The following is a 23,784-nucleotide window of genomic DNA, read 5'->3' as shown; positions in this document are numbered from 1 at the left end:
CGGACCAATTCGATTGACTTAAGGAAAGGGTTGATGAACATGGTGAATGCATTTCTCTACTTGGAAGCTGCACATCTACTATTGAGGATGTCGGTGCTAATGTGAGCAAGAAAATGCTGTAGAAGGAAAAAGTGCTGGAGGTCATCCAATAAAAATGAAGACCTAGAGGCACGCTCACGACAAGGTAACCTGAGGATCCTTGGTGTTCCTGAATCCATCGCACTGGGTCGCATGGAAGATTGTATAAAAACAATGCTGCGCAAACTGTTTGGGGAGTCGCTCTCTGCAATGCTGACAGTGAAGAGGGCACATCGGTCCCTGGGTCCGCGATCTACATCCAGAACTTCAGCTAGCCCCATCATTGACCAATTATTAAACTATAGAGATAAAGACTGTGCAATACTTGCTAGAGATAAACAAAACACTCACATACCCATACCAATGCATATCTATGTCCTTCTATCCGGACTTTACCATCCCTGTTCTGGCAGCTAGGAGGGCCTTCATGCCTATTAAACTCTACCTTCAAAAAAACAGATGCTAAATACTCTCTGCCCTACCCAGCCAAATTGCGACTCTTCCACGCCGGCAAGACTACTTACTTACTTCACTGATCCGAAGGCGGACGCCATGTTAAGTCATCCCGCTGGCTGCGTCCCTGCCACAAACAGAATCTACCAATTCCAAACAGGGTCGTCTTAGCAAGAATGATTAAGCTCATATATACTCCATTCCCTCTCGTTCCATGAGAGACTGCCCTATGACACCTTATTTAGCCAAGAGCTCCTGCACTGAAAGCCTTTCGATAGTGGGCGATAATTGCCCTAATGACTAACCCTGTCACACATCTTTCAAATTGGAATGAGACCCTGGCTATCTATTTGCTCCGGGCCTCTGGAAGGGATATGTTTGGCCCAATTGGGGTCCTGAAGTGGGTGTCGGGTGGGCCTCCAGTGGGGGGATTGTTTTGATTGTAATGCTCCTGTTATTTTCTTCTCCCTTCCTCTTTTGTCTACTGTCAGAGCATATTCCTTCCCTCAGCGCCGCAACTAACTGCATGCGTACCTGCAAGGGTTACGTTCCCTTGAGTGTGTTCCTGATTGGAAGAGCTCCTCCCTGGACTTCAACCATTGAGCTTTTCGTGCTGGATGATTATCATGGTACCGTCCATTACTGGCTAATATGTACCAATGTGTGACAGGCAACATTGTCTTTGCTTACTGGATTAACTGGATTTCATTTAAGCTGCTACATTGTGCACTTTATTCCATTGATGTTAAACTCGCACTGAATACGTTCCCTTTCCATTACTTCCCTTGAAGATTTATTATTGAGATGCATTTCATGCTGCCATGCTCCACGCTCTACCTCACTGGTGCAAAACTTGACCCCCTTTAAACGAGTCCAAATTGTCTAAACTCAGCACCTATTGAATGACATGTCATCCGGTACTGATGATGACCTAAATTCAAATAGGAATAAACGCCGTACACCACTCAACGTATTCTGTGGCGTTTTTCTGCTTCTTAACATGTTCTCCATTAATTGTATTCTCATTGCCTATGTTTTATTACCATTTTAAATATCACTGCGCCTTTTCGCCTGCACTTTTATCACATGTTTACTTACGCACTTCACTTTCAAAGGAGCACTTATGTGTACACCTATTCTCTGATTACATCTGCATACAATGTAATAGTGATATAACCAATACTAATTGTATCTGCAGTTCCTAATACAGACTTCCTTTTTCCAAAAATTGTTCTCTTTCCATTCGGTCGCAACTTATTTTGCACTCTATGAAATTGCCTTGAAATATCAACTGTTGAGACACTGTTGTTTGTTACATTAGTTCACCCAAGTCTCAACTGGGTTATAGGTTAGCTGCTGTGTATTTTCCTGCCTTCCCCGTGATAGCATATTGTTACTGCTCGCTCGGTGTGCAAGGCTGCAGCTAAGGTGCCACGAACATGCGCAACATAGAATGTCTGCTGCAAATTGAATTACAGGTGTAAGGCTCGTCCAGTACATGGCATGGATATTTGTTTACTTCAGGAGCTGCACCCTACGGAACACACACTGGTATGCCCGGGAACTGGTTGGATTGGGGTGCGCTATATAGCACACTACTCTATGTGTGCAGGTTTGCTATTCTCCTTCGGAAGGGCCTGCCTTGGCATATGTGCCAAACCCTCTGTGACAGGGCCACTCGCTCTAACTCCTCTCTATCTACGGTTCAAATGTAGATGACCCCAAGTTCTTTGCAGAAGTTTGGGAGATTAGCAAGAACTATGGGCCCCAGGGCAATATTATGGGGTGGAGAATTTAATGATGTACATGGCAGTTCAGTAATTAGATCAAGTGATTCTCAACCTCGCACGGCTAATTTACTGCACTCCCTTGTGGTGGATAATGTACTCACTGACTTCTGGAGGGCCAGTCATGGAGACAAGGGGGAGGGAACATGCATTGCACCGTCCCATCTTGCTTGCTCGTGGATAGATTTCTGGCCGGCAACGCAGGATTTCGCTGTGGGGACCTGTGAGGTCCCTCAACATGCCCTGCACTCTGTCAGACAACTCCCCCGTGATGCTCTGGATTTCTCCTCTGGATTTTCAGGCACACGCTTGCTCGTGGAGTCTTCTATCAGAGGAACTGTGGGACCAGGTATTTCGGGAAAAGGTTCGGACAGCAATTATCGAGTACTTCACACACAACAAAGGAACTGTGGATTCTTGCTGCACCCTTAGGAGGTGTTTAAAACTGTAATTCGCAGTGTATCTATTGCCAAGCAGTCTGGAGTCCTATGCACCCTGCGAGGAGACCCTCCGGACCTACTGGCGGAGATCCGAGCCCTAGAGCTTCCGTTGTTTTGTTAACAAAAGCGTTTAAAAGCGGTTCCATGCGGGCTTTTATTGACAGTAAATTAAATGATTTCAATGAAGCCGCACAGAGATGAAGGCATCACCTAGGCAAGGATGCTCGTGCTAGGAGATTCGGCGAGGGCGACCGAACACGCAAGACACTGGCGGGTATGATACATAGGCCCTGGATTAACAAGTGTATCGTAGAACTGAGAACCGAAGATGGAGGGTAGCTGTCGGGAGAGCAGCAGTGCAGGAGGAAATGACCAACTTTTATTCCGCCTTATACTGGACTGCTCAGGGAGCCGCCTCTACCAACTTCAATTCCTTTTCTGATCCATTACAATTGTTGCGGAAGAGCACCGCATATACCTCGATGAACTGTTCACAGTAGAGGAAGTCATGCAGGCGATTGACGCATTCCCAGTGGACAGGCCCCAGGTCTAGATGGACTCACTGCTGAATTTGATAAAGAATGTGCTCCCCTCTTTGCCCCGCACCTCCTTGCCATTTACAAACATTCCTGAACTAACGGTGTGCTGCCCTCCTCCCTTCGAGAGCCACTAACAGCCACTATTCTGAAACCTGACAAACACACATCAGTGTGAGTCTTACAGTCCGTCAAAGATTAACATGGATAATAGGATCCTCGTCAAATTGATAGACTCCCAGTTACTTTGCTACTACCAATCTTAGCTAGACCGGTCAGTCCGGATTTGTCCCTTGTTGCTCTACCTCTTGTGATCTCTGGACCTTTTTTCACCACTGCACACCATTGAACCAAGACTCCGTGCTGCTGCGATTTTCCTTAGATGCCACTAAGGCGTTTGAATAGCTAAAATGGGCGTATCAATTCGCGCTATTGGCTTGGCTCAGCATCAGCCCCAAATTCATTCAACTTATTCGGCTCTTCTACGCACAGCTGGTAGACCGCCTTCACATGAATGGACCGATTACCCCTTCATTCCCAATCTACTGTGGCCCACGCTAGGGATGTCCCCTATGCCCTAAACAGCTGCGCAGAATTGCACCAAATTTGATAAAAAGTCAGAACTTCACTCAGAAAGCATGCGTTTGTTATTTGGTGTAAATCCATTTGCGAATTTAATAAAGAAGTGTGCGGGTGGTCCTGAAGGGGTTAGAAAGTTTGGTCCCCCAGAAGTCCTACATTACCTCAATTTTTTTTTTTTTTGAAGGGGGGGCTCTGACTGGCTGAAGAAGCTTTTCCTCCAGCTGAAATGTTCAGTACCAAGAGACCAGTAACGGCAATGTGGTACAAAGAGATTTGATTGGCTGCCCGCATCCCAGAGAAAACTGTTGCAGATAAGGAAATTGGGTCTTGGTGACAGTCATTAAAAACAAAAATCAAAAAAGAATATCAGAGGTTTTGCTGCCCTCGAGGTGAACAGGGCAGGGCCTGGCCGGTGACCTTGTCATATGGCCAGCATCCCGCTGCAAAAAGGCTGAACGGAGCATGGGCTAGGCTGCCTACGGCAGGGTCAGAAGTTAGTACCTGCTGCCAACACTCCCATGTGCACAGCTGAAAGCCATGCTTAGCGGGGAGTTCGCCGAATATGATTTTCTTCAAAACAGAAATTCACTGAAAAGTTTGGTATAAAAAATTGTTAACAATGGTTAAAGTGACGTTTTAGTTAGGCATTGTAATAAAAGCTTAGCTTACGTTTACAAACCCTATAAAATCATTGGAAAAAATCAGTGGTTAAAGTGACTTTATAGTTAGATGTTAAACAAAACACAAAAACTAACTTTAAAAACCAAAACACTGAACTCTGCCAATTATAATTCATTGAGCAAAAAAAATACTGTGCCCCGCTTGCTGACTTCACATGTTGCATTACTCATAACATGTTAAATAATATCAATGATTACATTTCAAAACGCACCATTGATAGTATCATTGATAATATCATCCAACCTACTGATACTGAAAGTACCTTTCAAACATCCAGATCATTTAAAAACAAAAACAAAAAAAACTGAGTAGTAAAGGTCCTACAAACATATATAACACAGAGCAGAGGTATTCAATCTGTGGGGCGCCACCCACAGGGGGGCCCTGGAGTCATGGAAAGGGGGTCGCACAATTCCAGGCCTCACTTCTGCCTGGAATCCAAAATGTGCATTTCCTTTTGGAAAATGAGAACGTCTGGCGCTTCATTCTGATCGGTAAAATGCTTCTGCTGGAGTTAGTTGCTGAAGTGAATTGAGTCTCCTGTGCTGTGAAAAAAAGAGGCCGGGAAGACAGGTAAAACAATCCTTCACACCAGGCTTGGCTGAATGAAATGCAAATGCAGCTATGAGTGAAGCTGAAAACGTAAAGGGTGCTTGGGAGCGGTAATCACTCCAAGCATTGTGATTGCAAAGATTTGGGGGGTTTTCAGTGGTAGTAGGAAGAGTTAATACCTGTGCTGTGAAGTCATGCTTTAAATTGTAACTGTATTTACGCAGCGCTTAGTACTCCTGAGGAGGGTTAAAGGGACAGTTATGCAAAAGAAACAAATTGCATTATGTAATGGTATTACTAAAATCTACATTTTGCAAGATCCATTTTAACCTAAAATATTATTTTAAAAATGACTTGCGCATTCATAGTGCTTTCTGTCACAGGCTGTGACCTCGTAACACAAAAAACTACACAAATCACTATTCTCCACTCCACCAACCAGAAGTAAATCTGTGGCTCTCTGGTTACAGACACAGACCTCTGCAGTGCATTAACTAATAGAGGTGTTACGTACTACAGTGCATTTCTCACTGAGTAATATCTTTTTCAAATGTATTTTTCATTTAAGCAATCCATTATTTTACATGCAGCAACCTAGTTGATAAAGTTCTAAAAACAAACAAAATATTTTGGGGCTTATTTATGAGACGCTTGTGCCTCTGGAGCATCACTTTATGAAGCTCCGGCTGCCCAAGCGTCTCAATTATATCTATGTGGTGACGCAAAGTCACCCAGCGTTGCTTTGCATGGCCTCATAAATATGGAGTAAGACACAGCAGTGCAAGTTGCTGCATTGCCTCACTCTGTGTCAAGTAGGCCTTCCATGGGTATTCCCACGCAACGCCAATGGATTTTGACGATGCCCAAGATATTAAAAAAATTTAAACCTGGAGCAGTGCCAAAACCTTATGCCTCCACATAGCAGGTATGTCGGGGGGTCTCGACATCAAAAAGTTTGACGACCTCTGGCATAGAGGAATTATACTTACATGGAAGAAATAGAAACAGCGTAGTACTGGAGACAAGTCTGATGGACTAAGTATTATATTCGTTTTTGCTGTAGGAGGAGGCAAAATTTCCTTTGAGGTCGAAACTAGGAATACACTTTTTCACCTCTCCCCCAGCTTTTATCTCCCTGCACAGAATTGCACAAAAGTGGTGTGTCAAACCACAGCTGAAAATGCTAACCCTATTGCCAATTTTAGTGCAGATCTGTCCATGGAGGCAAACATTCTTATGGAATCACAACCTGCCTTTTTACTGGAAGGTGCGGCAGAACAATAGCTACAGAGTGGTTTGGGATATATCTATTTTATAGTTTTTGAGATATAAGTCTTTAAAATAAGTTTCTAGGCAGTCTTTCACGGGTTAACACTTTTGTATATCTCTCCCGTTTGAAGTCATGACTTGGAAATCATGTCAATCACATTTCGTAACTATTCAAAAAACGTAATTGGCTGAATTAAGGCTGAAAATTGTTCTTATTTAGTTATTTATTTGAAAGGTTTTTTATATAGCTGGCTCGGCCCAAGGGTATCAGAGCGCTTTACATGAGCACAAAAGTTACAATAAAAAGAGCAGTTGTTCAATAGCAAAAAGTACAGATAGGCAGGATTCAAACAAAATAATAAACAAATGATCAAAGAGCAATATACACGAAAAAGCGATCAAGGAAGGCTATTATAAACTATAACAAGAAGCGCAGGTAGAAGTTCAGTATAGAGTGAAAGAGGAGTAAAAATTCTGGGAGGGACTACGGGTGAAGAATCATTAGGTAAAAATAGGTGGGTGAGAACCAAATTGAGGAAGAGGAGGAAGAATAGACAGATTTTAGGAGGAGATGGGTATGGGTATGAGACGGAGGAAAGGGGAGCGAGGGGGTAGGGAGAGATTAAACAGGGTGATAAATAAAATGGAGGGGGAGAGGTGAGAGATAGGAGTGAAGTAAAGGAGAATCAGAACGGGAAGCAGAGTGTAGGGTCAAAGGCGAGGTTATGGACCCCAATACTTGCAGAGAAGGTGATGTTTGAGGTCTTTTTTAAAGCTGAGGTAGGAGGGGTTACATCGCAGGTTCCTGGGGAAAGCATTCCAGATATTCAGGGCAATTCCGGAGATAGCCAATTAAGGGCTTTAAGGGCTGGGGAGATGTGGTCACAACGTTTAAAGTCCGTGATCAGCCTAGCCGCTAGGTTGAGCACTGATCTGAGGGGGGCAAGGTGTACTTTAGGGGTTCCTGTGAGGATAGCGTTACCATAGTTAATTTATTTTCAAGAGGACTAATTATTGGACAATCCATTTTAAGTCGTCAGCTGGAATGAAGGGTTTAATTTTCTTGAGATGTCGGAGAGTGAAGAGAGCTCCTTTAGCCGAGTTTTTTATGTGGTCGTTAAGAGTTAGGTTTTTGTCAATAATGATACTAAGTGATTTCACTGAATTGGATAAGGAGAGCGAACAATTGAGGGCGTTAAGGTCAGAGATCCAGGATTGGATAGAGAGCCTGTTGTTTTTTAGAGAGAAGAGAATGATTTTAGTTTTTGTAGGGTTTAGTTTGAAGTGATTGGAGTGGAACCAGGATTGGATCTATCTTAGGGTATTGAGATGTAGTACATCAGAGAGGGATCGAATCTTATAGTAAAGTTTGGCGTCATCAGCATAAAGGTGATAGTTGATTCCATCTTGTTTAAGAATGAGGGTAAGGGGATCGATAAAGAAGTTAGAGAGGGGTAGAGAATAGAGCCCTGAGGGACACCTAGGGAGACAGGTGAAGGGTTTGAAAGGCAATCGTTGATTTTGATTTGTTGCGTTCTGTGTTGGAGAAAAGAGGTGAGCCCTTTGAAGACAAGACCCTTAAGGCCAAAGTGATGTTTTGAGTGAGTTAAGTAGGGAGAGTGGTTAACTGTATCAAAGGAGGTAGAGAGGTCAAGGAGAATAAGTAGGCAGGTCTCACCATTGTCAAGGGAACAATGGAGGTCATCCACTATGTTAAGCATGGCGGTTTCAGTGCTGCAGCCTTTTCTGAAGCCGGATTGCAAGGAGTAAAGTAAATTGAAATTGCTAATGTGTTTATCCAATTGGAGCAGAGCACATTTTCCAAGGGCTTTGAAAAGAAATAGGAGGTTAGAGATCGGGCGGATATTGTTCGGGTCATTAGGGTCACCAGTGAGGTTTTTAAGAATGGAAGTGATTTGTCTGAGTTGGAGGGAGTCAGGGACGCATCCAGTGGCAAGGGAGGTGTTGATGATGGTAGTCCATTAAGGGGCAATTATGTGGTTTAGATCTTGGACAAGGTTAGAGGGGAGAGGGTCTTTGGTGTGTGAAGTCGGCTTTAGTTTGGCAATGTTGTTAATGACTTCGAGCTCAGTCACGGGGTGGAAATTATGCCAGGATGACTTGTTTTTCAGCTGTAAGTTGGGAAGGCTGGATACAGGAGGGGTTGTAACATGTCGGTGAGAGGAAGAATCAAGAGGTAGAGTCAGCAAGGGAGGAGTGTCTAAGGTAACGTCAGCAACAAATAGGGGGCTGGTGGGACCTGAGTTGAATGGAAAGATTGATCTATTTTAGCGATTTTATCCAAGATGTTCTCCGCCATGTCGAATCTAGATTCGCAGATGAAAAGAATTATAATAATTCCACCGTCTGTGGGAAAGGCGTCGGGCCCAAATGGCTTGCCCATTGAAATGTATAAGCTAGCCTTGAGTAAGATTGCACCCTATCTCACTGGAAGGTTTCGGGAGAGCAGAAAGGAGGGATTGCTTCATATTGACCAGAGGTTGGCTATGATTGTGGTAATTCATAAATGTGGCACACTGAAGAATCTGTGCGTGTCATACAGGCCGATATCGCTGCTCAAGGCGAAAGTCCTAGCCACTCGTTTAATAAGCATCATAACACAACTGGTACACCCGGACCAACTGGGCATTATGCCAGCCAGGAATATTTCTCTGAACTTGCGAAGACTACAGGGAGTGTTGGACCACGCCAACACGATTGCCGAAGACGCAGTGGTAGTTTCCCTGGACACGGCCATGGCGTTCGACACAAAGAATGGTCCTACATGTTTGTAGTTTTAAGAAGCTGGGATTTGGCCCGAGCTATTTGGGATGGGTCTGCCTCCTTTATCACGAACCGCTTGCTCAAATAGTGGTCAATAATAGAAAGTCTACTGTGTTCAAACTCTGTAGGGGTACCAGGCAAGGCTATCCCCTCTCCCCGCTACTCTTCGCCTTTGTGCTTGAGCCACAGGTGATATGGATACAGAAGGATCCCGTCGTCACAGGGCTCAAATGAGCGGAGGGCTGGGAAGACCGCATTTCGTTATACACCGAGGAAATTCTATTGTATTTGGCATCCCCCTCGGCCTCCTAAATAGAGTCCTCCATATTTTCATGGTATTCTGAAGGTTCGCTGGTTACACAATTAATTGGTCCAAATAAGCCATCTATATACTTAGTGGAGGGCTGCCTTCCCTGCCCAGGGGTTTCAGCATAACAGAAGCAGAGACGGGGTTTAAATATTTGGGGATCCAAGTCTCGAAAGACCCGACTCACTTCTATGATCACAATCTCCTACCCCCGTTGCAGAGACTTAAAGTTATGTCCAGCACTGGAGGTCGCTCCCATTGACCCTGCTGGGGCATGCAGCCTTATTTAAAATGATGTCCCTTCCACAGTTTTTGTATGTCTTACAGAACACGCCGTACCCAGTGGGGGCTGACTACTTTAGAACCATAGATGGTGCCGCGAGAGAACAATTGTCATGCAGAAGATTACACAAGGGTGGTATGATGGGGGAATTGAGACATTAAGAAATATTATTGGGCGGCCCAATTAGCCACTATAAATCAGTGCACATACAAATCACAGGGATATCCTGGATTTCACATAGACAGGTGGCTGCTCCCGGGAGGAAGTTTTGCAGGGGCACTATATACTTATCCTACCAGAAAGAGATTGTCAGGACCTACTGGACACGCGATCCAAGTGTGGCGAGCTGCTACAAGGATCCTGGGATGGGATGGTAAGATCTCGCTGACCACCCCACTCTGGGATACTGACCTCCTTGGCAATTTGCGGCACACCCGTGGATACAACCGCAGCAACTTAATAGGTATCTCTAAGGTTGGGGATCTATGGAGGCAGGAAGAATCATTCCCTTTGCCCAACTGCAAGTGGAGTATGAATTGGCCAATACAGAGTGTTTTAGGTATCTACAGATCCAACATGCGCTACTCGCAGCGATAACAAAGGGGAAAGACACCCCCAGACTCCACCCCACTAGAAGATAGAGTCCTAGACGGGAATGTCCCGGAAAAAGCCATGTCATTAATATATGTTGAAAACTTGTCAATAACATGACATTCCCTCTTCTTCAGCTAAGAGTTAAGTGGGACTATGATGTCGCTGGCCTGGAGGATGACGAATGGCTAGAGCCCTTGGCCTCTACTAGAGAAACTGCCATATCCTCCAGGCTCAGGCTCGTGCAGCTGAAAATACTCCATAGAATATACCTAGCGGGACCTACGTTAGTAAAGATGGGAAATAGCGAAGAGGCAGGATGCATGAGGGGATGTGGGCAAGAAGGCACTTTTATACATACTCTCTGGGAATGCACAATAAATCGAGAGATACTGGTCGTCCTTGAAGAAGTGTATGGAACGTGTAATGGGCCACATGATAGACTGTAATATTAAACTATGTTTCCTAAATATCTGGTGCCCTACTGACCTACGCACTAAGAAAGGATATGGGTGACACTTCGGATGGTAATTGCCAAGAGGAATATAATTAGACGGTGGAGGGCTAAGGAACCACCAACACTGGTTAAATGGCGTAAAGACAGGGACTGGTGTATGGTAACAGAGAAAACTGTATGAATCCAGTGGATGTCCTACCAAATGGACATAGATTTGGGGAAAATGGAATAACTACAGGGGAGGAATATGTGATCCCCGGAGCCTGAGAGGAATCTTGCCCCAAATAAAAAGTTTTATTTAAAAAATAATAATAATAATAATAATAATAATAATAATAATAATTCTACTGTCATTGGAGGGGTGGGGGTGGCAATTCTAGAGGCAACAGAATACAGGGTAGTGGTCAGGAATACCTGGACCCCTGGTAAATATAAGACACCCCTGAAAAAAAGTAGCTAAAATGTATGCTTGGCTCGCTCTCCAGAAGCCATTTTAGGAGCTGAATTTTATTTCCATTTTGTGCCCGACTAGCAAGTTGCTTCTGATTCCAGAGTTTCAGGCAATGTTAAAAAAAAATACACAAGCAAAACTAAAAGGCAAATTGAGTGTCTGGTTTTGCTTGGAAGGCAGAAACAAACACGCAGGCCCGACTGGTTGCGCAACTCTTGCTGTGAAGAGCCTGCTGCAGGTGATTTGAAGAGTTTTGCCGAAGGTTGTACACAAAGGAGGTTGCTTCTTTGCAGCAGGTTGGGTTCTGGTACCCAACTACTACAATATATAGACGAGTGCCATGTACAGAGGGAGTTGGACTTGCATGGTTGTTTGGCCCTACAGCAAACCCTGCTGCACTTGGCCAATGGTTGGTCACTGAGCCTGGCCACAAGCCAAGCACTAACCCAATCGCAGCCAAAGACCTTGATCAGAGGGTGATATGCGCCCACACTACTTGCATGGTTGTTTGGCCCTACAGCAAACCCTGCTGCACTTGGCCAATGGTTGGTCACTGAGCCTGGCCACAAGCCAAGCACTAACCCAATCGCAGCCAAAGACCTTGATCAGAGGGTGATATGCGCCCACACTCCACTGAGCATGGGTGTGGTTTGCCACTAAGTCACAGTCGCAATTTTCAGTCAATGTGTAAAAAACCTCAAACCAGGCTGCACAGCATCAGCTGCAGTTTGGGCACAGGGCCGACGTGCAGCTGATTGGGCTAAGGTAGCGCAGCAAAAAATATTTGTGACAATGAAGGGATTTGTGACCATGGGAGAGGCTGAACAAGGGGCCTTCGGCTGTGCGTAGTAGGGGTTAGAGAGGCTGGGTGAAGGCCTCTAGTCAGGCCCTGCTGCCAACTCCAGCTGCACACTGTCAAATGCTAGGAACAACAGGGATATGCGCCCAACTCCACTGCGCACAGTCAAAGGTTGTGCGCAATGAGGGTTGGAAATTAAGAACATCATTAAAAAAAATGATGCAATTCACTGGTGAAAAAAAGTAATTATAATTCTGATGCAAACACATAAAGCCAATGAAATTTGTGTAAATATTATTTATAAATGTATCCAACATACTCCATAACTTGAGCCATCCGCCCTGCACATAACACCAATTTACCAATTCTACATAAACAAAGAAACGGGCAAGACACCAACATGGCAGGCGCATGAGTTATGGTGTGTGTTAGGTACGTTCATAACCATTTCTGTAAAAATGGCAGTAATTTTACACGTTTGAGCCAGAACCACAATCCAGGAGGTGGAGGAGGGGGGGGGGGAGAAGAGAGAGAGAGAGAGAGAGAGAGAGAGATTTTTACATATCAACTTGTTTGCAAGCTCAGCAACAGAGGGCTTAAGTGTAAAGTACAAAGATGAAAATAAGGCAGCATTATAAGATTCAAATAGTTTGTTTCGCCATTCCATCACCTTGTCCAAGCTATTCTAAACAGTGGTGATTAAACATGTCTGAGTATTTTTGACGAAGATGACTAATAAACTCAAAATGTACGCTCTTATTAGCACACCAAATGTGTCATGCGCTTTATATGGAGAAGCATGCTCACTTGCATTGCCCTTGGGAGGGAGAAGATCATGCGAGTTCAGCGGCCATTCTCAGGTAACACTTTCCCTATTAGAAGCATAGTGGTTTACCAGAACGTTTTACAGTAACGCATTTGTCTCTAAAATCGCCAAAAAGGAATGTACACAGATTTCAAGCAAATCCTCGGTTTTCCATATTTACAGATGCCATCACATTCAGCTAAATGTCACAAGCAGAGTCAACTGCCTGTTATCTCTATCGCCATAACACTTCCCTGTATTTTCGCCCAAAATAGATGGTGAAGGTCATCTTACAAATAAAGCACCCTGACTCATGTAGTCTGAGCAACAAGGAAGTAGCATCACAAAATCATTTTGGACAAATGGTTTTTACTTTTCAGAGCAACTATTCAGTCTTACAACGGCAACGGCACACTGACTGAGAAAGAAAACATTTGATTAGGGACTGACCTCCATGCCCGCTTACAGTCTCAGGGAGGGGCTGTCCTTCAAATATAATTATTAATACAGTGGTACAATTAGTTATAGCAATCACATGCTATTTTCATATGTCCAGAGGGTATGTTATAATGTTAACTATCTGAACAATGTTTTCTTCTTTTCAGAGATTCCCAAATTGCTTGAATTACTGTTCTCTGGTTTTCCCCTTAACTTATGTCTTATATTACCCTCTTACTTCTCCTATATCACTGGATTTAGCTTCCCTCACCTCCTTCTCCTCCCTACTGTTGTACATTGGCTTGCTCCTTACAATGTTCATTCTAAACTATGAACTCGTCAGATGGATTCTTCTTCTACTTAGCAAGTTTCTTTCTCCAATCTTCTAAATACTACAATATGTTTATCTGTTGCTTAATCTCTGGATGAAGGGAAAATATTCCTAGCCGACATAAGGAAAACTTTTCAATTCTTTTAAGGACATGGAGGCGAGGATAATGAGTCTCTCTTTCCTTATATTTACTAGAATAATTGACACTGCAGCCCTCATCAAACAACAATACATTACATTTCCACGTAGGCATGGGGAAAAAGGTAGTCCATAACAGCCAATAGCATATTCTCATCTCATATTGTCGCAGGGTTTCCGTTCTCTCACAGAACTGTGCACAGAGATCTAGAACCTGGGTGAGTTAGGGTGACCCACAACTCACCTTTGTTTCAGAAATCCCCTTACCAAGCTAGCTACAGTGTCGCATCGGTAGTAAATACTTCCCAATGACTTAGACAATCCAGAACATGAACTTAGAATACCTCAGGTATCGTGGAACACATGAACACTCTTTCGTTATATTATCATTCCAAACCGAAACTGGGAGGCAAAGAAAACACGTGCAAGTTTGAAATGTTTATTTTTCAATGCAGCATTCTCAAACGCAGTATCTTGTATAATATCAACATACATATCATAAAAATCAGAGTCAGCAGCATAGTCACTAATCCATAGTAAGCAAAAGGTGATAACATGTTATGATGCAAAAATCTATAGAATTCTGTATCATCTATATTTCGCGCACCCTAATTAGCATATTATATTATATCTAAGAAGGTCTCATCTGGGTTCTTAGCAGGGCGGACCCATACCTCTAATTCTCAGTAGGAGGAGATCACATCAACAGCTACCAGCTCTCAGCATGCTCAGCATCAAGTGTGTTTTCTCATTCCCTGTAACTGTATCTTAAACTCACGTAGAGCCAAATGTTGGCACAAACATTATTTGTGTTATGACTAACGTGGTGCGAGGATCAGGCCTGCAGCAAACCTTGTGTTAGGTTATCCGGAGAGTGTGCAGTTCTCAGTGTGCAGACAGTTGTACCAAGTGTACCAGGCACGACTGATACCAGTGCAATAACATATTATTCTCAAATAAATCACATCTTTCGTCTAGGTTAAAAGCTGCAATAACAATTAGGTGTCGAGTGCCGCACGAAGCAGAAAGAAAATATGGCGTTTAAACATTTAATAAGCACATGCTAACTTAACACAATATATAGAAACGTAATAACCATATGACAATATCTCATATCTCATATCTCATATTCTCTCTCTATCTCTCTCTCTCTCTCTCTCTCTCTCTCCCTCTCTCTTTCTCCCTCTCTCTCTCTCTCTTCCTCTCTCTCTCTCTTCCTCTCTCTCTTTCTTCCTCTCTCTCTTTCTTCCTCTCTCTCTCTCTTCCTCTCTCTCTCTCTTCCTCTCTCTCTCTTCCTCTCTCTCTCTTCCTCTCTCTCTCTTCCTCTCTCTCTCTTCCTCTCTCTCTCTTCCTCTCTCTCTCTCTCTTCCTTCTTGTTTAGGCTCCTACACTCTTTCTATCTGCAAACTCAGTTTTCATATAAGTATAAAGTAGTAGTTAGTAGTTAATACATCTCTTAAACTTCTTATAACAATACATGTTTACCTTACAGAATAGCATTATTTGAATGTATGAGTTGCTTCTCGGAGCAATAAACCTTGAGGTTTGCGCTGTTAAATATAAAGGTTCACTTAAGAACTGTTTCAAGGCATTTGGAGACCAAAGGTATTTAAAAACTACTTTTGGAAATCTGGCATTTGATCCCCGGGTGTACCTTGAACATATCAGATCATTCACTGAGGTTCCTGATTCTTCAGTCTTGGGTGTATTTTCATTAATTGAGACATACTTGTATTTCATTGGATTTCCAATTTGTCTGTTCAAAATATTCCAAACGCTATAATGCAATTTGCACATGAGGAACAAATTTTCATTAATCTATAGGACTTTAAAGCTTTTTTAGGTCTCGTCCTATTAATCCCGCAAGGGATAATAGGACAAGAGTATTGAGGGCAAACCAAGCTCTGAAACCACCAGGCGGATTACGACGAGTGCATGTGCTCGTGCACGCGCTTGCCATTTGCTACCCGAGCCGCCTGCCTCCGAGAGCTTCACTTCAAAGGGATCCGCTCCCCCGCCCGCTGCTTCACACTTCAAAGGAATGCGCCCAGCCCACGCAATGCCGAGAGCCAGCGCTTCCCTCCCACTCGCTCACTCCCCTTCTCCCCCGCCCCCCACCCCATCTGACTTGTTTCTTCTTCATATTAAGTACTGCTCCCTCTAACCTGGTAATAATGGATTCTTTAGCACATTAAACCCAGACCTACTAGCTTTGCCAATGCTTATTCTACTTGCCCTTCCATTACTGATGTTTTTTTGCCTTTTTCTTACTTTTGAAAGTAAAGTTTGTCATCTCTCCAGCCGCTTTTATAGTGCATCACTGGCAGTGCATCTGTCCCGCGCTGCATCCATAACGCCACCAGCAGGTGGAATCTGTGAAATAACTGCCTTCGTAGCACTAAGAAAGGAAGACCTCCAGCTGGAGCACAGAACAGTTGGGACTGCCTGTAGTACTGAAAAGTTCAAGACCGTAACTAAATAACGCAGTTTATGCCTGAATAACTAGGTGCTATATCCTCTGTAGCGCTAAGAAGCGGGTGCTTTCTAGATTGCTACGCCGACACTGCTTCTACCACCAAGACACCGATGCCGTTCTTGGCGAAGGAAAGCTGGGGTTTGCAGCACTGGATTTCTATAACCTTAAAAACTTATAACGGGATTGAAAAGATGAAAAACATGTTTGGTGCCGCGAGCCACACATTGCACGCGCTCACCCATGCACTTTACGCTATTTGCTTTCTTCGCCGCACTAAGAAACTTTCACACAAGTCCCGGTTTCCTGGTGCACTTGACGCTTCTGAGCTTTTAATTATGCAGACGAAGCGCCCAGTTTTTGATTCTCTCCAAGTTTCTCGACTTTGAGTTCAACAGTGATTTTTTTTTCTACGCTCTTCAAAAAAACGTCAACACACCGCAAGTAATGTTGACACTAATTCAATCCAGCCGAGATGCAAGTAAAATCACTGCGGTGGCCATTCTCTTAGGAGGCTGCTGGCGGGGCGGAGGCACAGGGGAGCAATATCAGGCTACCGCGGTTTGATTCCATCACCCTACACTTCCCGCAATCTCACGCTTGTGGATTCTTTAAAATGCTTGATTTTCTTCCTGCGTCACTGTTTTCCTATCTTTCTCTTCCTTCTTTCTTGCCTGGGTAAAAGCCTGAAGGAGACAAAATCCCTGTCCCCGGATGAGCGGTGGTGCTTCCGGATTGCAGGTGAGATCCTCGCCTCATCTGGCAACCATCGAGGCAGGTGCTGTTGGGCAAAGTCCATCTAAAGCAGGTCTTCAAACTGGGGGGGGGGTGTGGAAGCCCTTAAAGGGGGGGGGGGGGGGGTTGAGGCTCTAACAAAGAGAAGCATCATGCTTTGTTTTAAGTGGTAAAAAATGAGCAGTACTTGGTGAAGGGCCATCACTAACATATTTGTCATTTATATTTATTTATTTATTTGTTAAGCTTGTAGAGCGCGACAGCTACCCCGAAGGGTTTACCGGCGCTGAAAGAGACAGAGAGCCGCAAGACACAGAATGCTAAGGAATTATTGATTAAATAGCCAGGTTTTAATGGCTTTACAGAAGCGGACGTAACAATTCTCAGAACGGATGACAAAAGGGAGGGAATTCCAGAGTCTGGGGCCTAAAAAGGAAAAAGACCTGCCGCCCATTCTTGACAGTCTGTATTTGGGCACGCAGAAAAGAACTTGTGATGAAGAACGGCGAGAACGTGCAGGAGAATAGGGTTTGATAACAGATTGCAAGTAGCAAGGTGCACTCCCAGTCTTGATTTTGTGTATGTAACTCAAGGCTTTAAATGTAACTCGACTCTCCACTTTAAGCCAGTGAAGGTATCGGAGGCGCCCCGTGATGTGATCAGTTTTATGACAGCCGCAGAGCAAGCGTGCAGCAGCATTTTGAACTAATTGGAGGCGTCTCATGACTGCCTTGGTAGCCCCAGGTAAAGTATGTTTCCATAGTCCAACTGAGAGGTTATCAAAGCGTTTATTACAGACCTCTGGGTGTCAGTTGGCAACATCCAAAAGATTTTCCTCAGCCAGCGCAGAATAGTGAATCAAATAGCAGCCACTTTGTTAGCCTGACATTGAATTGTTAGACCATTATCTATAGTCACTCCCAGGTTGCGAACGTGCTCAGATGGAGAAGGAAGGGGGCCCAATTCAGAAGACCAATGCTTAGAACTCCAAAAGTCATTTTTTTGCCCAAGGACCAAGACTTCAGTCTTCCCTCCATTCAGTTTAAGCAGGTTAAGGTTCATCCAATTGGATATTTCCTTGAGACCAGACTGAAGGAGGGAGGTGGAGGCCTGGTCAGATTGTGATAGGGAAAAGACAATTTGAGAGTCGTCGGCATAGGTAAACAAAGTAAGCCCTGCACGTTCCGCAATATATGCCAAAGGAGTGACAGAGATTGAAAAGGAGAGGGCTGAGAATCGAGCCCTGGGGTACTCCGTAGGGTGACGAATAGATTTTAGAGGTAGTCGAATGAGAAAAAATCTGAAAGGTCTGGTCAGTCAGGAAAGATATATTAAACAACAGGAGAGTGTTAGTAAAAGTAACAAACACAGTAGGCAAAAATGCGAATCTATTTACATCACTGCTGAACCTTAGAAAAGAATATTATTTTCGGTAGGAAATAAGAGTGCACGTGCTCAGAGATCTAGCTAAAAGAACCCTCAGGCCCCAGTGAAACACTGGTAGCCAGTTGTCTTCATTGGGTTCTCTTATATAGCTAGGGAAAGTGAAAGTGAGTTAAAAAGAGTATGGACTACTCCTCAAAATTAATTTAATAGGAGGGTAGCTCTAACTCTATTAAAACCAGTGTTTAGAAAACGTGATTATTTTCCAGGACTACAGAAAGGTTGTGCAAGTTTGAACCAATTAGTCCCTTGATAAGGTGAAAGAAGGAAAATTAATAAAAATGGTCAACATGTTTCTGCTTTATGAGCAACACCTCAGCTCAGCATTCGTCAGGACCAAGAGTAGGATACAATACCGCTCACTGGTCGGAGCACGCTAAAGCGCTCAAACTCAGTAGTGGTTATACGGAACAATACGACCTGTAGTTGTCGAAGCTCCTTTTAGGAAAATCTTCCTCAATTAGTGTTTACTCCTTATTATAGGAGAAACGGTAGTGATCTGTAGGGGTGAATAAAAAACACAAAAAAACTATTTTCAAATTATGAACCCTTACAAATATGCATCTACGTTGGTAGGTCATGAACATGTGCACACATATATTGGGATCAATTTAACGAACTAGAAGAGGTTATTATCCTTTTTAAGTTCAGAAAAGGAAACTGGTAGTCCTAAATGTGTTAAACATTTTAGTGTTTCAAACAACGTTTTGTCATTATCTATTGCGCATTGAATATCTATATGGAGTAAATAATTGCCTAAAAACAGTACTCAATGAACCAAATCAATGGCTTGAAATTTGAAGTGATGACTCCAAAAAAACCTTTGCAAGAAGCGTGTGGGGCACAGTGAACTACCAAAGAGGAGAAAAATAGCCAAACACTTACATAGTATCGTAAGTTGATAAGCCTCATGGGCATAGCGGCAGGAGGAAATCTTCACGTTTGGGTTCTGACGTGAAAACAAACGAAACAGATTACAGAGCGTTCTAAATACCGCTATTTCCTAAATTGGGCTTTAGTTGTGTCTAAAGCGGGACTTACTTGTCTCCAAACGGCTCCCCGCTAGATAACCTACAAGCGGCCACGTCCGCCGCCGGTATCGACAGACGCGGTAATGCAACCGCGGGTGATATAAACAAAAGAGAACGCCAAATGCGTATGACGCGGTACTGCCGGTCACGTGGCTGACTTAATCGCGTCTCAATCTTAAAGGCGCCCATTTGTTTATTTTGGAGCGATTGAGGCGATAAGTTGAACCTATGAGAGAAATACCTCAAAAAGTATAATGATTAGAAGCCAAAAGTGATAAATGGCTCAGATTGTGCAACGGTATAAAATCACGAGGTATTATACTTTGTTCATGGAGGATGATGTATTAGAAATATTTGGGTCACATCATAAATAATCAATCCAGACGTTTTGTGTGTGTAAGGGGAGTTGCATCAGTTCTTATATCTGTATTCCTAAGATAGAGACACACGGGCAAAAGGGGGGACAGTTAACCCGGTGGGTCAGTGGTCTATCTACGCATGACTGATCCCCATGGGATAACGTCGTTTAGGCCATGTTTATGGGTAGACAGACGATATATCCATCGTTGCTCTTTTACATACAGTGCACCTTCATCCATGGAACTCAACTGTTCAATTATAACCCATTTTACATCGTTTGGGCAATGGCCTTGCTCAAGAAAATGAGTAGTCATTTTTGTAGTGTTTCTGCCACACCGAATATTGCTGCGATGTTCTCCTATTCGTGTTTTAATTTTTCTGGTGGTCATCCCTACATATCTAAGACCACACGGGCATGTAATCAAGTAGATAACGTTACTTGAATTACAATTGGTGTGACATCGTAAGTGCCATGTTTTGCCCTCTTCTAGTTGTAGTGTTTTAGTAGACGATGTTAGGTGACATACACTACACCCCCCACAGGGAAAGTGGCCAGTAATAGAGGGCAAACCCCAGACATTCAAAACTGTGGCATCATGTTTAGGTTGGTTAATTCTAGGGCGAGTGTGTACCAATGCATCTTGTAAACTCCTCTCTTTTTATATGAGAAGAGCGGTTTCTGCCAATTTCTTCCATTACTGGTCAGGATTTCCCAGTGTTTTCCAATGCAGCGACTTACAGAGTTAGAAATGTTACTATAGGTGGTCACACAAGTCAAAGGGACCTCAGATTCACTTTCTTTCACATTGTCTTCCAATAGAGCTTCTCTGTTGTTATTTCTCGCTCTTTTCCGACTTTTTTGTAGGATTTTTCTGGGATAACCTCTTTGTTCCAGTTTAGTTGTTAGGTCATCCGCTTGTTTGTTAAAGTCCGCAAGATTGCTACAATTTCTACGTACCCGTAGATATTGGCCGAAAGGGAGATTTTCGCGTAATGAACGCGGGTGAAAACTAGAGAAATGAAGGAGGTTGTTCCTACTTGTGGGTTTATAATAGGTTTTGCTCGTTAATCTATTCCCAGTTTTTGTGAGTGTGACATCTAGGAAGACAATGGATTTGGAATCATATTGGTGTGTGAATCTTAAATGAGGGTCACAGGTATTGACCCAATCAAAAAAGGAATGTAAGCTTTCCTCAGACCCCTTCCAGATTAAAAGCACATCATCAATGTACCTCTGCCACAGGATAACATTGAGAGCATAAGGGTTTGAATTTGCTAGGATGTGCGTTTTCTCGAAGTTGTAAACATACAACCCCGCATACAACCCCGATATACTGGGGGCAAAAGTACTGGCCATCGAGGTGCCAGTCTTCTGTAAGTAAAAAGTGTCCTTGTATTGGAAGTTCCGTTTTAGTGCCAGGGTGGCGCAATCTATGACAAAGGTTTTAGAGGTGTTATATGACCATGTTGTTTGGTCCAAGAGTCTGGGAGTGTGGCTGGAGACAGATCTCACCTTCAGGACACAGGCGAGAAAGACGGCCGGCATATGCTACGGACTACTCAGATCTTGCAGGAAGGTAATTTCCCTACTGCCATTCCAGTCGCGTCTCTTGCTGATCCAAGGCCTAATTTTATCCAGGCTGGACTATAGCAACGCAATTTATCTGGGAGCTCCGGAATCCACTCTCCAAACTTTGCAAAAAGCCCAGAATGCCGCAGCCCGACTTCTGACGAACACCCCAGCCAGAACATCAGCCAAGCCTGCACTGAGGAAGCTGCATTGGCTCCCAATCAGGGAAAGGGTAACTTTCAAGGCCCTTTGTCTGGCCCACAAGGTACTGAACAACACAGGCCCCCCAATCCTCAACAACTGGATCACACCCAACAGACCCACGAGAGCGCTCCGATCCGAACATGGAAACTTCATCATGATCCCCAGGGTGAAGAAGGCCCGTGCAAGTGGCCGCCGATTCTCAGTCAATACGGGAAAAAAATGGAACGCACTCCCCTCGAGCAGAACCAAATCTCCTACGGTTCAGGAAGTCTCTTAAAACCCTACTCTTCCCTTGAGCCGTCATCATTCCCGACCTTCATCCCTTGGGAGCACGAGGTTCAGCGCTGGGATACCCGTTGGGTGACTACGCGCTCTAGAAAAACCTAAAATAAATAAATAAATAAAAAATAAATAAAAATAAATAAGATGTCTGCCAAAACTTTTAGAGTTGCATCCTGAGGGATACAAGTATACAGACTTTCAATGTCTAAGGACACTCGGTAACATGGTTCCTCAGGAAGTTGTACATTAAGTAACATTGAAAGAAGGCTTTTTGTATCCTTGATGTAAGTGCTTGTGGCTTGTATTAAAGGTTTGAAGAAAAAATCACAATACTTGGAGAGTGGTTCCAACTGGGACCCAATCCCTGACACTATCGGTCTTCCCGGAGGTGGTGTGCGGTTCTTATGAGTTTTGGGAAGAGTGTAAAAATAGGGGACTTTCTCTTCTGAGTTGGTAAGGAAATCAGCTTCTTGTTTACTGATATATCCATCTCTTTCCGCGGTGGAAACAAGTTCCAGGATTTCATCTTTAAGGAAAGGCGAGGGGTCTTGTTGGAGCACGGTATAGCTGATAGTATCACCTAGGAGCCGTTTGCACTCGGCATCATAAGCCGTGGCATCCTGGATCACTATGCCTCCCCCCTTGTCAGCGCTTTTGATTACAATTTCTTGATTCTCTTGCAAAGATTTTATAGCCTTAAATTCTCCTGCTGTCAAGTTCTTGAAGGAGGTAAGTTCAATCAGAGCCTCTACTTCCCGAGATACTGCCTGTTCAAAAGCTATGATATCAGCCGGTATCAGGCGAGTTGGAGGAGTAAAATTGGATTTCTTTTTAAATTGTGTGTCACTCAATGTAGCAGGGAGTTGTGTGTCTTGTTGTTCAAAAAAAGATTTTAATCTGAGTTTCCGAAAGAACTCACCCAGTTCGCATTTCAATTTAAAACGATCCAAGCGAGGACTGGGTATGAAACCAAGTCCCTTTTCTAACACTGCAGTTTCATCTGCAGTTAAGACAACTTTGGATAAGTTAGTTATCAGACTTATTGGTTGCTCAGTCCTGCTCTCTGCTCCTGAGCCTTGCTCCGTGTGTTGTCCCCCACTGTTTCTGTAGACCCCCAGTGTACCTGATTGCCTGATTCCAAATCCATTGTCTTTCTAGATGTCACACTCACAAAAACTGGGAATAGATTAACGAGCAAAACCTATTATAAACCCACAAGTAGGAACAACCTCCTTCATTTCTCTAGTTTTCACCCGCGTTCATTACGCGAAAATCTCCCTTTCGGCCAATATCTACGGGTACGTAGAAATTGTAGCAATCTTGCGGACTTTAACAAACAAGCGGATGACCTAACAACTAAACTGGAACAAAGAGGTTATCCCAGAAAAATCCTACAAAAAAGTCGGAAAAGAGCGAGAAATAACAACAGAGAAGCTCTATTGGAAGACAATGTGAAAGAAAGTGAATCTGAGGTCCCTTTGACTTGTGTGACCACCTATAGTAACATTTCTAACTCTGTAAGTCGCTGCATTGGAAAACACTGGCAAATCCTGACCAGTAATGGAAGAAATTGGCAGAAACCGCTCTTCTCATATAAAAAAGAGAGGAGTTTACAAGATGCATTGGTACACACTCGCCCTAGAATTAACCAACCTAAACATGATGCCACAGTTTTGAATGTCTGGGGTTTGCCCTCTATTACTGGCCACTTTCCCTGTGGGGGGTGTAGTGTATGTCACCTAACATCGTCTACTAAAACACTACAACTAGAAGAGGGCAAAACATGGCACTTACGATGTCACACCAATTGTAATTCAAGTAACGTTATCTACTTGATTACATGCCCGTGTGGTCTTAGATATGTAGGGATGACCACCAGAAAAATTAAAACACGAATAGGAGAACATCGCAGCAATATTCGGTG

The 23,784-nt window shown here is 43.6% G+C and overlaps 1 protein-coding gene across 7 annotated transcripts in view; it reads right to left on the bottom strand.

The window, feature by feature from the left end:
- Positions 1-23,784, bottom strand: part of CYLD (CYLD lysine 63 deubiquitinase) — a 516,546-nt gene that overhangs the window by 471,239 nt on the left and 21,523 nt on the right. Inside the window, exon 1 of one of the 7 annotated variants that reach the window (XM_086945161.1) lies at positions 14,437-14,461. The exons of the other annotated variants lie outside the window; for them this stretch is intronic. The gene's annotated coding sequence lies outside the window, so the exon portion shown is untranslated. Of the gene's footprint in view, positions 1-14,436; positions 14,462-23,784 lie in introns of those variants that run through there. 7 annotated transcript variants of the gene reach the window in all.

Source organism: Lissotriton vulgaris, chromosome 12 (assembly GCF_964263255.1).
Source record: "Lissotriton vulgaris chromosome 12, aLisVul1.2, whole genome shotgun sequence".
In the NCBI taxonomy this organism is placed as follows: Eukaryota; Metazoa; Chordata; class Amphibia; order Caudata; family Salamandridae; genus Lissotriton; species Lissotriton vulgaris.
The sequence above is the reverse complement of the archived record's forward strand: the minus strand, read 5'-3'. Positions and strand labels throughout refer to the sequence as shown.